Raw genomic sequence first — 15,061 nt, 5'->3', positions numbered from 1 at the left:
CACTGGGGGCAACAATGGTCATGGAATGCCTAAACAGGATACAATTTAACACACAAATAAATTGAGATTGCCGATGTAGCATACAATAAGCACAATATACACTCACTGGCCACTTTATTAGGTACACCTGTCCAACTGTGTGTTAAGACTTAATTTCTAATCAGCCAATCACATGGCGGCAACTCAGTGCATTTAGGCATGTAGACATGGTCAAGACAATCTCCTGCAGTTCAAACCGAGCATCAGTATGGGGAAGAAAGGTGATTTGAGTGCCTTTGAACGTGGCAAGATTGTTGGTGCCAGAAGGGCTGGTCTGAGTATTTCAGAAACTGCTGATCTACTGGGATTTTCACGCACAACCATCTCTAGGGTTTACAGAGAATGGTCCGAAAAAGAAAAAAAATCCAGTGAGCGGCAGTTCTGTGGCCAGAAATGCCTTGTTGATGCCAGAGGTCAGAGGAGAATGGGCATACTGGTTCGAGCTGATAGAAAGGCAACAGTGACTCAAATTGCCACCCGTTACAACCAAGGTAGGCAGAAGAGCATCTCTGAACGCACAGTGCGTCGAACTTTGAGGCAGATGGGCTACAGCAGCAGAAGACCACACTGGGTACCACTCCTCTCAGCTAAGAACAGGCATCTGATGGCTACTTTCAGCAGGATAATGCGCCATGTCATAAAGCTCGAATCATCTCAGATTGGTTTCTTGAACATGACAATGAGTTCACTGTACTCAAATGGCCTCCTCAGTCACCAGATCTCAATCCAATAGAGCATCTTTGGGATGTGGTGGAACGGGAGATTCGCATCAGGGATGTGCAGCCGACAAATCTGCGCCAACTGTGTGATGCCATCATGTCAATATGGTCCAAAATCTCTGAGGAATGCTTCCAGCACCTTGTTGAATCTCTGCCACGAAGAATTGAGGCAGTTCTGAAGGCAAAAGGGGGTCCAACCCGTTACTAGCATGGTGTACCTAATAAAGTGGCCAGTGAGTGTATATATATATATATATATATATATATATATATAATATACCATTTAAGTGTGAGCCTTGACAATGCAACATATATATATATATATATATATATATATATATATATATATATATATATATATATAAAGACAATGTATATAGAATGGAAAATATAAATATGCCAACATAGGATATTGGCTGAATAAATAACAAAGAAACCTAAACAAAGCCAAAATCTCAATAACAATAATTAATGAAGTCAACAAAATGCGTAGCGCACAGAATTAATCATAATAAGCACTATATTCTCAGATTACATGACATAATGCATTAAGTATCTTTCTTCACAAAAGATGGAGGTCATCATCTTCTTAAATATGTCGGAGTGCCAGACGGTGATTGGTCCACACGGAGGGAGTATAGCCAGAAAATTTAACCATAGGTGCATAGAAATAAGAATGGAAATCAAGGGACGACTCTAAAAATTAAAAACAACATTAAAACTCAAAAACTAAAAACAAAAGCCAAAGACCACATATGATCATAGCCACAACAGATGTTTATCAAAATGGAGCAAAACTAATAGCCTCATTTAGACCATTTGGATGAACCGTATCTAGTAGCCAGATCCAACGTGTTTCACGTTGTAAAAGTTTCTGGGTTAAATTGCCACCACGAACACCCATATCAATGCCACGAACACGAAGCAAAGATCCATCACAACCATGTTTAAGTTTAAAATGTCGGGGTAACGTCCTAAGCGTGGCTGGGTCATCAACGTCGGCGGCCGCCTGTATACCCAGCACGTGCTCACGAACACGTATCTTCAATTGCCGTGTGGTCATATATATCAAATTACATGGGCATAGTGCACAATAGGCCACATAACGTGTTTTACACGAAATACCAAACCGAATATCAAATGTCCTGGTTCCTGATGAATTGAAGAACGTGCTCGTTCGCTCGATGCTGGGGCAGGCGACACACCGCCCGCAAGGAGCACAGCCACACCTAGGACGACCCACATTCAAAAAATTATTGTGCTTTGTTTCCGGCTGGTAGTGGCTATGTACCAGATAGTCTTTAAGATTCCTAGACCGTCTAATGGAAACACTTGGTTTAGGCGAAATTAGTTGTTTGAGAATAGGGTCAGTTTGCAGAATGGGCCACGCTTTTTGAAGGCAACTTTTCATTCTTGCAAATTGAGCATAATAAGTAGTAATAAATCTAATGTTATTATTAGACTTAATCTCCCTCTTCTTATAGAGTAGGGACTGACGCGTAGACCATCTTGCACGATTGAATGCTCTCTTAATAGATCGCCTGCTATACCCTCTCTCCAAAAACCTATCCGAAAGATCTTGAGCTTGTAAGACAAAATCCTGATAATTAGAACATATTCTACGTAACCGTAGAAACTGTCCTATGGGAATTGAATTGATCAGTGGTTTGGGATGGGCAGAAGTGGCATGTAGCAACATGTTAGTAGAAGTTTCTTTCCTGAAGATGCCAGTCTGGAGTACATTATCAACGTCTCTCCACACATTGACATCCAGGAAGCTTACTTTAGTTGAATCCCAATGGTATGGTATGGTATGTGATATGAATGTTCCGATCATTTGAGTTTAATCCCTCCATGAAATCAGATAGAGAAGAACAATTCCCCTGCCAGACCAAGAAAATGTCGTCAATGTACCGCACCCAAAAGGGGATGCGGTCCATCGACTGACATTGGTCAGACAGGGGGAGGTCCCTCTCCCACAGCCCCAGAAACAGGTTAGCGTACGATGGGGCAAAGGAAGCCCCCATCGCTGTACCCTGGAGCTGCAGGTAGAAGGACCCCATGAATGTAAAAAAATTATGGGTTAGGGAAAACTCAAGTAATTCAAGAATCAAGGAGACAATTGCAGGAGGTAAATTAGACATGTTGAGAAAATAACTTGTGGCTGCCAATCCACTGACCAATTCAATTCCCATAGGACAGTTTCTACGGTTACGTAGAATATGTTCTAATGATCAGGATTTTGTCTTACAAGCTCACATGTATGTGATCTACAATGTGATTGGACGACTCTATCTTAAATATCCCTCACTTCCCCTTTCCCATCACCCCTTGAGAAAGGCCATTTGCCGAAACGTGCGTTGGGGGGGGTACATACATGGGTGTACCTCTACTTGCTGTCCTAACAGGTAAAGTTTTACCATTGTCTATTTGCATATAATGATAATGTCTATATCAATATAACCTGTTTGGGCATTTTTTACTATTTGGGACTGGCGCAATGTATCATCTAATACTATATTGCAACAATGCTTCAGTTATGCCTTATTCCTTTTTAGTCCCTTTATCCCATGTATGCCCCAGGTGTTTGCCTTTGTGCTGCTATGGTCAATTTTGACTCAATTTCCCCCTTTTTCCTTGTCCCTGTTCACATTTCAATAAAGTGTTTATACTATCTTTTCCAATACCGAGTCTCTTGGACTTTTTTTGATCGCTTCTCTTTCTGGTGGATATTTATATGTTATATGCGATTGTCCCTATTGATCCTATCAAGTTAAACCCATATTATATATTGTTACTTATGTATGTATCCTATGTCATCAATTTCCATTCTTATGGGTTTTTTATCCTTAATATGGTTTTGGTTTAATGTTCCAACACTGTATAATGGCCTCCACAGTAGTCCCCACACTAACCCTCAAACTGTATAAAGGCCCCCACAGTAAGCCCCAAACTGTATAATGGCCCCCACATTAGCTCCCATGCTGTATAATGGCTTCCACATTTTATGATGACCCTGACAGATGTCCCTACAATGTATGAGAGCCCCCCACACTGTATGAGGGCCCTTCAGAGTAGTCCGCACAATGTGTGATTGCACCCATGGTAGGCCCCAAACTGTATAATAGTCCTCACTTTAGCTCACAAACTGTATAATAACCCGCACATTAGCCCACAAACTGTGTAATGGCCCCTGCATTAGCACCTAAACTGTATAATGCCCCGACACAGCCCTCAACACAATATAATAGACCCTGTATAAACCTTCACACTGTATAACTGGTTGCATACAGTATAATTGCCCCAACGTAGCCCTCCATAAAGTAGAAAGGCTGCCACAATGCCCTCCAAATATTATAATGGCTCCCACATAGCACCATATTGTCTTCCATATAGTATGATACATCCCATAGTCCTCCATTCAGTATGCTGCACTTCCCATTGTCCTTCATACACTATACTGCACTCCACAAAGTCCTCCAAATAGTATAATGTACTCTCCATAGTCCACCATACAGTATACTGCTCTTCCTGTAGTCCTCCATACAGTATACTGCTTTTCCCATAGTCCTCGATACAGTATAATGTAGCCCATAATCCTAAATACAGTATAATGCATTTTCCATAGTCTCCCATACAGTATACCACTCTGCTCATAGTCTTCTATACAGTATACTGCACTCCCCTTAGTCTTCCATACATTATACTGCCCTCCCCATAGTCCTCCATGCATTATTATGCACCCCATAGTCTTGAATACAGTGTACTGCATTCTCCATAGTCCTCCAGATGATATAATGCACTCCATCGTCCTCCATAGAGTATTATGACCACCACAATATAAAAAAAAAATGTATAATGCTTACCTCTGTTCCTCATTCCCCTACTGCTCCGGACTCTGCAGCAAGTGCTCTGAAGCGCCCTCACATCTCAGTGCAGCGGACTCCATGTAGTGACGTCATTGCACCCGCTGCGCTGAGACGTCAGATGCCAAGGAAGAATTATGGGGGGGGGGGCAGCTGACGCTCCCTCTTTCATCATCTAAAATTTCCTGGTAGATGGCTGCACTGTCTTTGGTCTTGATAAAACACCATGGACCTACGCCAGCAAATGACATGGCTCCTGAAACTATCATTGATTGTGGATACTTCACAATAGAACTTGGAAATCAAGGTCTTAGGCTATGTGCACACGTTGCGGATTCTGCTGCGGATCCGCAGCTGATTTGGCCCTGCAGACCCGCAGCGGTTTCCACAGCGGAGTACAGTACCATGTTAGCCTATGCAAAACAAAAACCGCTGTGCAGATGCTGCAGATTTTTCCGCGCGGTTTTGCCACGGATTGCAATCCGCAGCATGCCAATTTTTTGTGCGGAATCCGCAGCGGTTTCACACCTTATCCTTATGAGGTGTGAAACCGCAGGGCAAAACCGCAGGCTAATCCGCAGATAAACCGCAGGACTTTTGTTCTGCGGATTTACCTGCGGATTTCACCAAATCCGCGCGGAAAAATCCGCAGATCAGTCCGCAGCGTGTGCACATAGCCTCATAGTTTGGAGGAAGTGTTGAGAGACAAACAATCCAAGCTGCTGGAGGTCTAGTGTGAAGTTTCCACAATCAGTGATGGTTTGGGGAGCCATGTTATCTGTTGGTGTGGGTCCACTGTGTTTATCAAGACCAAAGTCAGCGCAGCCGTCTACCAGGAAATTTAAGAGCACTTCATGCTTCCCTCTGCCGACAAGCTTCTTTCTTGGAGATGGAAATTTAATTCTCCAGCAGGACTTGGCACCTGTCCACATTGCCAAAAGGACCAGTACATGGTTTAAAAACAACAGCATCACTGTGCTTGATTGGCCAGCAAACTCGCCTGACCTTAATCCCATAGAGAATCTATGGGGTATTGTAAAAAGGAAGATGAGAGACACTAGACCCAACAATGCAGGTGAGCTGAAGGCTGCTATCAAAGCAACTTGGGATTCCATAACACCTCAGGAGTGCCACAGGCTGATCACCTTCATGCCACGCCGCATTCATTTAGTAATTGATGCCAAAGGATCCCTGACCAAGTATTGAGCGCATTTACTGCATATTCATTTCAATAGGCCAACATTTTGGATTTTAAAATCATTTTTTCAAGCTCTTCTTATAATGCATTCTAATCTAATGAGATAGTGACTTTTGGGTTTTCATTGGCTGTAAGCCATAATCCTCAACATTAATATAAATAAACACTTGAAATACATCACTCTGTTTGTAATGACTCTATATAATATATGAGTTTCACTTATTGTATTGAAGAACTGAAATAAATTAACGTTTTGATGATACTCTAATTTTGTGAGATGCACCTGTATATCTCAACTTCATCAAAGCATTTGATAAAGTATCTCATACTATCCTTATTGAAAAAATGAACAAGTATGGGATTGACAAGGCTACGGTTAGATGGCTTCATAACTGGCTCAGTGATCATACTTAAAGAGTGGTAATAAATGGTTGTACTTCCAATTGGAAAAGTGTTTCAAGTGGTGTACATCATGGCTCTGTCCTGGCCCCAGTGTTGTTCCACAATCTTATAAATGATCTAGATAAGGGAACTGAAGATAAACTAATCAGATTTGCAGATGATGCAAAGCTAGGAGGGATAGCTAACACTAGAGAAGAGGAAGAAAGGATGCAGAAGGATCTAGATAAGCTTGAACAATGGGCAGCGACTAATAGAATGGTATTTAACAAGGAGAAATGCAAGATTCTACATCTGGGCAAGAAAGAAATGAAAATTCTATAGAATGGGTGGAATAGAACTAAGCAACAGCACATGTGAATAAGACTTGGGTATACTAATAAATCACAAACTGCACATGAATAAACAATGTGATGCAGCAGCAAAAAGACAAGCACAGTTCTAGGATCTATTAAGAGAAGCATAGAGTCTAGATCACATGAAGTAATTATTCCTCTCTACTCCTCCTTGGCCAGGCCTCACCTGAAGTTCTGTGTCCATTTCTGGGTGCCACATTTTAAAAAAGACATTGAAAAACTGGAGCAAGTTCAGAGAAGAGCTACCAGGATGGTGAGCGGACTACAAAGTATGTCCTATGAGGAACAGTTAAAGGATCTGGGAATGTTTAGCTTGCAAAAAAGGATACTAACAGGAGACTTGGCTGTCTACAAATATCTGAAGGGATGTCACAGTATAAAGGGATTATCATTATTTTCATTTGCTCAAGGAAGCATGAAAAGCAATGGAATGAAACTGAAAGGGAGAAGATACAGATATTAGAAAAAACTTTTTGATAGTGAGGTGTTGTGAATTCGCTTTCTGGGCTACCTCTTGTTACTAGTGAAGGTAGTGGAGCTGGTTATATTGACAGAGGGGTTGCGAGTTCTCTTTCCGGGCTCCCTCTGGTGGTTACTGGAGATAATGGAGCTGATCTAATTAACAGAGGCCTGCCACCTGATAATGAGGAGGATGACCGGAGATCTTGAGTTTCTGACTGGATTTAAGACAGCCGACTCCCTGTATCCCTGCTGGTGATTTTTTCCTGCCTCCTGAGGTCTTAGTTTCCAGCTCAGTCCCTGCATGCTCAGCTAACTGTTCTTTTGCTATTGTTCACATTTGATCTGGTTTTGTCTATTTCAGTTTTGTGTGTTCAGCCAGCTCCGGCTGGGGCTGTGCTGAATTTCCATCCTTATGTTACTGCTTGTGCCAGTTTGTTTTTGTCCCTTATTAGATTGGCCTCTTTTTGCTCTGCTTTCAGAATATACCAGAGTGCTGATATAGTGGGCGAAGTCTAGTGACTTCAGTGTTTTTCTATCAGACGTGTTGGGCATTTTTTGCAGGGTTTTTTGCGTGATTGCAGAGTCTTTCCCTTCCTGTCCTGTCTAGTTAGTGTGGGCCCCATCGTTTGCTCAGTCTATTTTTCTACCTGCGTTTGTGTTTTCATCTTGTCTCACCGACAATATATGTTTGGGGCTATCTATTCCTTTGGGGTCTGCTCTGGGGCAGTTTAGATTTCCCCTTTCTTGCTTTAGGCTTATTTAGTTCTCCGGCTGTGTCGAGGCATCTAGGATCATCGTAGGTACGCTCCACGGCTACTGCTAGTTGTGTGGATAGGATCAGGGGTCTGCAATCCGCTTAGTTACCAACCTCTCTGGTTTTCTGTGGCTTAGCTTGGTCTTGCTTTCCTCCTCGGTGACCCAATCATAACAGTGAGGGTGTTCAATGAGTGGAACAGGCTGCCACATGAGGTGGTGAGTTCTCCTTCAATGGAAGTCTTCAAACAGAGGCTGGACAGATATCTGTCTGAGATGCTTTAGTGAATCCTGCATTGAGCAGGGTGTTGGACACGATGACTGTTATGATTAGGTCACAAAAGAGGATAGCCGGGGAATAAGCTATGCAGCCAGAAAACCAGAAAGGTTTGTAACTAAGCGGATAGCAGACCCCTAAACTAACAATACAACTAGAATTAGCCGTGGGACGTACCTATGATGCCCTAGATGCCTTGGCACAGCCAAAGAGTTAACTAAGCCTAAAGCAAGAAAGGGGAAAGCTAAACTGCCCTGGAGTAGAACCCCAAAGGAATAGATAGCCCCAAACATATTGGCGGTGAGACAAGATAAGGCACAAACACAGGCAGAAAATACAGTAAGCAAATGATGGGGCCCAAACTGCCTAGATAGAACAGGACAGGAAAGATACTATCCAACACATCTGATATGCAAAAATACTGAGGCCACACGACCTCTCCCCCACTAGATCAGCATTCTGGTGTGAACTGGAAGCAAAACAGAAGATACTGATATAACAGGGGACTAGCAATACTGAACAGACTGACATAAGCTGTGACATATGGAACGGGGTCCAGCACTGGTCCCAGCCGGGAAAGATTGATGAACCCACACAGCAAGGCAGAGAAAGGCAAAAATTGGATCAAATGCAAAAAGATTCCAGCAAACAAATCACTTATCTGAACGATGCAAAACCAAGCAGGGGGCAAGCGGACTTCAAAATGCACAGGAAGAAAACCAAATCACCAGCAGCAACTGAGGGAAGCTTGCTGACTTAAATCTTCCCAGTCTGTAACACCTGATCTCCACTCATCCTCTTCAGGTGATTGACTTTTGTCAACCCGACCAGCTCCATTACCCGCAGCAACCACCAGAGGGAGCCCAAACTCTGAAGTCAGGTCACAAGTGTTCACAACAGATGACCCTGGAGGTCCCTTCCAACTCTAACGTTTTATGATTCTATGCTCATTATAAAGTTGTTTTTCATGTAAACATTTTTTTTTACTACATTCCAATGAGACATGACCTTTAGGGGTTTGGCTGCTGGAACATCTACCAGTTCTGAAGCTGAGGAGGTCCCTCTCCTTACACTTAGATCGGTTATTGCATGCCAGATTTGTTTTTCTGGCTGGTCACTGTGGATTTCTGTTTGATGGTGTGCAAAAGCAGCATATGCTGTTTATACTGGCCCTTCTTGCTAACAGTTTTTAAAGGACTATTATGGATGCTTTTTTAAAGTGTCTTAGTGCTAGATTTAAAAAGACCCAACTTAATTACTGCCACAGTCAAGTCTAGTATTAACATACAGGTAAGCAATTTGATTTGTGTTGCCCTGGTCTGGCATCCAATCTGGGCCGTCACGTTAGCTGGTCTTTACTTCTGCCTCTGGCATACTCAACTCAGCATCCCTGCCTGGACACTGGACCAGGGCAGTCCAGGTCTAATTGCTCATCTCTATTAGCTATGGCTAGACTTGATGTTGGTATACATGCACTACATGTATTTTCACCCTGGATTACATTTCAAGGGCTTTTCATAAAAAAATTATCCACTATTTATGGGAAAGCAGTTAACTTGCTGATCGTCGGAGGCATGACTGTTGGAAGCCCCAGCGTTCCTGAAATCATGTCTTTTTGACCATGAGTCTGGGACGGAATGGTGGCTCAGTGGCTAGCACTGCAGCCTTGCAGCACTGGAGTCCTGGGTTCAAATCCCACCAGGAAAACATCTGCAAGGAGTTTGTATGTTCTCCCCGTGTTTGCGTGGGTTTCCTCCCACATTCCAAAGACTTACTGATAGGGAATATAGATTGTGAGCCCCTTTGGGGACAGCGATGATAATGTGTGTACAGCGCTGTGGAATATGTTAGCGCTATATAAAAATAAAGATTATTATTATTTAAAGATTGTGGGACTCCGCAGCCATCCTCTGCACTGTCTATGGAACTGCGGAAATAGCAGAGCAAAGCTTTTAGCAGCCCCATAGACAATAAATGAAGCGGATGTTGAGCATCCACACCTCCGTTTCATTCAGAACGGGGCTGTATTGTAATCAGGACGTTATCATCTATATCAAAATGATAGGGAAAACTTGATTTTTGGGGAAATTACCACTTTAAGATTTGTACAGAATGATCTTAATTCACCAAAGTGTTTACTCTAGAAAACTAGCATAAAACACTTTGAAAAGTCAATATGCAAATTGCCTCTTCAGAGAGAAAGAGGACTTTTACTCTACAGTGCTATTGGTAGTAGCGATCCTACAAGTCACAATCAACCCTTTAACGAGTCTTGCAATATGACTTAGGATAAAAGCCAAATCAGAATCTCAATTTGCAGACATGGTGTTTCAGGCTATTGGCCCTCGTCAGTGCAAAGTATGAGATCTGATTTGGCTAGGTTTGAAAAGTCAAAACATTTTTGGGTTACACACAGTGGCGGATTATAATGAGGTCAATTTGGGCAGTTGCCCCGGGCCCAGTGGGGTTAAGGGGCCCACAGCCCAGGCCAGTAAATTGCCCCATTATAATCCGCCACCGCGCAGGGCCGGATTATAGGCAGGGCAGGCGGGGCTTCAGCCCCGGGGCCCCCACCACAAGAGCTTCTAAGGGGGCCCCCACCACATTCCTGCTGGCTGCTGCAATGGCACTCCATCTTCTCCCCACCTAAAAGTGAGTGACCGTGGGGGCGGCATTATGTGCTCTGCTACCAGCAGCATCTACAAGTAGCGTGAACGCTGATGCTGCTGGTAGCGTGCAAAGGCTTGTGATGAGATCACAGGAGGTAAGGTGTCAGGGCCCCCGATCATGTGACCCCTGTCTCCTCCCCTCCTGTGACCTCATCACAGCTCCTGTGCGCACAGAGCACTGAGAGCAGCCATGTATGTGGAGTGCGGCTCTGCGGGTGGAGGTCGGTGTTGGAGGCTCCATTATTCTCTATGTGGAGTGCGGCTCTGCGGGTGGAGGTCGGTGCTGCAGGCTTCATTATTCTCTATGTGGAGTGCGGCTCTGCGGGTGGAGGTCGGTGCTGGAGGCTCCATTATTCTCTATGTGGAGTGTGGCTCTGCGGGTGGAGGTCGGTGCTGGAGGCTCCATTATTCTCTATGTGGAGTGCGGCTCTGCGGGTGGAGGTCAGTGCTGGAGGCTCCATTATTCTCTATGTGGAGTGGGGCTCTGCGGGTGGAGGTCGGTGCTGGAGGCTCCATTATTCTCTATGTGGAGTGTGGCTCTGCGGGTGGAGGTCGGTGCTGGAGGCTCCATTATTCTCTATGTGGAGTGCGGCTCTGCGGGTGGAGGTCGGTGCTGGAGGCTCCATTATTCTCTATGTGGAGTGCGGCTCTGCGGGTGGAGGTCAGTGCTGGAGGCTCCATTATTCTCTATGTGGAGTGGGGCTCTGCGGGTGGAGGTAGGTGCTGGAGGCTCCATTATTCTCTATGTGGAGTGCGGCTCTGCGGGTGGAGGTCGGTGCTGGAGGCCCCATTATTCTCTATGTGGAGTGCGGCTCTGCGGGTGGAGGTCGGTTCTGGAGGCTCCATTATTCTCTATGTGGAGTGCGGCTCTGCGGGTGGAGGTCGGTGCTGGAGGCCCCATTATTCTCTATGTGGAGTGTGGCTCTGCGGGTGGAGGTCGGTGCTGGAGGCTCCATTATTCTATATGTGGAGTGCGGCTCTGTGGGTGGAGGTAGGTGCTGGAGGCTCCATTATTCTCTATGTGGAGTGCGGGTGGAGGTCGGTGCTGGAGGCCCCATTATTCTCTATGTGGAGTGCGGCTCTGCGGGTGGAGGTAGGTGCTGGAGGCTCCATTATTCTCTGTGGAGTGCGGCTCTGCGGGTGGAGGTTGGTGCCGGAGGCTCCATTATTCTCTATGTGGAGTGCGGCTCTGCGGGTGGAGGTCGGTGCTGGAGGCTCCATTATTCTCTGTGGAGTGCGGCTCTGCGGGTGGAGGTCGGTGCTGGAGGCCCCATTATTCTCTATGTGGAGTGCGGCTCTGCGGGTGGAGGTCAGTGCTGGAGGCTCCATTATTCTCTATGTGGAGTGCGGCTCTGCGGGTGGAGGTCGTTGCTGGAGGCTCCATTATTCTCTATGTGGAGTGTGGCTCTGCGGGTGGAGGTCGGTGCTGGAGGCTCCATTATTCTCTATGTGGAGTGTGGCTCTGCGGGTGGAGGTCGGTGCTGGAGGCTCCATTATTCTCTATGTGGAGTGGGGCTCTGCAGGTGGAGGTCGGTGCTGGAGGCTCCATTATTCTCTGTGGAGTGCGGCTCTGCGGGTGGAGGTCGGTGCTGGAGGCCCCATTATTCTCTATGTAGAGTGTGGCTCTACGATTCGTGACCCCCGTCACGTGACGAGGGGGGCCCACAGAGTCTGAACTGCCCCGGGCCCTGGCTACCCTTAATCCACCCCTGGTTACACAAACAGTTGTGCAAGGTTGTACAATCATTTTGCGATTTTTAGAGTTTTCAAGACCGTTTCAGCCTGCTCTGCCAACATGGTCGGAGCTGAGTAAGGGTGTGGTGATGTCTGCTATTGGGACACGATTGTCAGTAGGTGCTCCCGTTTGCTGGCCCGAGACGCATGGACCAGGGCTTGTCCTGCTGAACGCCCACATTCCTTTCCTGTGAGCAGAATACTACTCAGACAACACAGGGTGATAGTAAAACAGCATGGCAATACTTTTTTGAACCACCAAACAGACAATAACATATAGAACAGTCCCAGCAAAATACAAAACAGGGTGCAAAATTTCAGAGTCTGACCCTTCCGCTGACTCGCTGGGATTAGAGCATCTGCAACTTTGGGGCTTTCAGAGCCGACTACCCCCACCTGTCGCATTCCAATTTTGGCGTGCACCCACAGAGAGGCAGTAACGACAGGCTTATGAAGCTGACAGTCCATTGAAGCACTTGGCCAGGTGACCGGAGGGTCACAATCCTGGCTTCTCTAAACGTATCCTTCGGGTCAGGTGACCGGAGGGTCCCAATCCTTGCCTCCCCAAATGTCTCCATGGGTTCAGTGGTGGTCAATAGAGCAGATATGTATCCCTCCAGCTAGGACCGAGGTCCTGAAGAATGTCTAATCTGTGTTCCCCTTGATGAAGCCATACTGTCCTGGCTGTATTTTTGTAGAGTCTTTTCCTTTCTCTTTGCTAAAGTTTTGAAATCCCTTTTTATACCCACATCTGTGGTTCAGGGTATCAACCACAGGTCAGGTGGGAGGTGGAAAGAGCTTAACTCTCATTGTTTGAGTATTTAACCCCTTTACTCCCAAGGGTGGTTTGCATGTTAATTCCCGGGCCAATTTTTACAATTCTGACCACTGTCCCTTTATGAGGTAATAACTCATGGATCACGGTGATTCAGACATTGTTTTCTCGTGACATATTGTACTTCATGTTAGTGGTAAAATTTCATTCATATAACTTACGTTTATTTGTGAAAAAAACGGAAATTTGGCGAAAATTTTGAAAATTTTGCAATTTTCCAACTTTGAATATTTATTCTCTTAAATCACAGAGATATGGCACTCAAAAAACTTAAAGGGAATCTGTCACCCTTTTTTTGGCCTTTCAGTTGCCGGCATAGACATCAGGGGCTTATCTACAGCATTCTGTAATGCTGTAGATAAGCCCCCGATGTAACCTGAAAGAGAAGAAAAACATGTTATATTATACTCACGGAGGTGGGCGGTCCGGTCCGATAGGTGTCGCCGTCCCATCCGATGACGTCCTCTTCTCCCGTCCGGTAATGGCTCCGGCGCAAGCGCACTGCTCTGCCCTGTTGAGGGCAGAGCAGAGTCCTGCAGTGCGCAGGTGTCGGGAGAGGTCTGGCGCCTGCGCACTGCGGAATTCTGCTCTACCCTCAACAGGGCGGAGCAATGCGCCGGAGCTGGAGCCATTTTCCCCCACAAGTGACCCCATTTTGGAAACTAGACCCCCCAAGGAACTTATCTAGATATGTGGTGAGTACTTTGAACCCCCAAGGGCTTCACAGAAGTTTATACGTACAGCTGTACAATTAAAAAAATCATATTTTTTCCACAAAAATGATCTTTTCACCCCCAATTTTTATTTTCCCAAGAGTAACAGGACCCCAAAAGTTATTATGCAATTTGTCCTGAGTACGCTGATACCCCATATATGGGGGTAAACCACTATTTGGGCACATGACAGAGCTCGGAAGGGAAGCTGCGCCTTTTAACTTTTTTGGCTGGAATTGAGATCGGACGCCATGTCGTATTTGGAAAGCCCCTGATGTGCCAAAACAGTTGAAACCCCCCCAATTCTAACTCCAACCCTAACCCTAGCCCTAATGGGAAAATGGAAATAAATAATTTTTTTTTTAATTTTATTATTTTTCCCTAACTAAGGGGGTGATAAAGGGGGGTTTGATTTACTATTTAAGGCGGGTTTTTATGTTTGGCAGCTGGCATACGCTAAAAGACGCTTTTTATTGTAAAAATAGTTTATGCATCACCACATTTTGAGAGCTGTAATTTTTCCATATTTTGACCCACCGAGTCATGTGAGGTCTTATTTTTTTCGGACGAGTTGACGTTCTTATTGGTACCATTTTCAGGCACGTGACATTTTTTGATCGCTTTTTATTCCGATTTTTGGGACGCAGAATGAACAAAAACCAACATATCACGAATTTCTTTTGGGAGGTGCGTTTATACCATTCCGTGTGCGGTAAAATTGATAAAGCGGTTTTATTCTTCGGGTCAGTACGGTTACAGAGATACCTCATTTATGTTTTTTTATGTTTTTGCAATGAAAACAATTTTATATAAAAAATAATTATTTTTGCATCGCTTTATTCTGCGAGCTATAACTTTTTATTTTTTCGCTGATGATGCTGTGTGGCGGCTCGTTTTTTGCGGGACAAGATGACATTTTCAGCGGTACCATGGATATTTATATGCGTCCTTTTGATCGCGCGTTATTGCACTTTTTGTTCGGCGGTATGATAATGAATCTTTTTTTATTTTTATTTTGTAAGGGGTTCGCCAAAGGGGTTA

At 44.9% G+C, this 15,061-nt stretch overlaps 1 protein-coding gene across 1 annotated transcript in view; it reads left to right on the top strand.

The window, feature by feature from the left end:
• Window positions 1-15,061, top strand: part of NOTUM (notum, palmitoleoyl-protein carboxylesterase) — a 149,912-nt gene that overhangs the window by 7,709 nt on the left and 127,142 nt on the right. The gene's annotated exons all lie outside the window — the stretch shown is intronic.

This window comes from Dendrobates tinctorius, unplaced genomic scaffold (assembly GCF_039654945.1).
Source record: "Dendrobates tinctorius isolate UK_male_01 unplaced genomic scaffold, ASM3965494v1 ptg000103l, whole genome shotgun sequence".
NCBI classification, from domain to species: domain Eukaryota; kingdom Metazoa; phylum Chordata; class Amphibia; order Anura; family Dendrobatidae; genus Dendrobates; species Dendrobates tinctorius.
The sequence above is the reverse complement of the archived record's forward strand: the minus strand, read 5'-3'. Positions and strand labels throughout refer to the sequence as shown.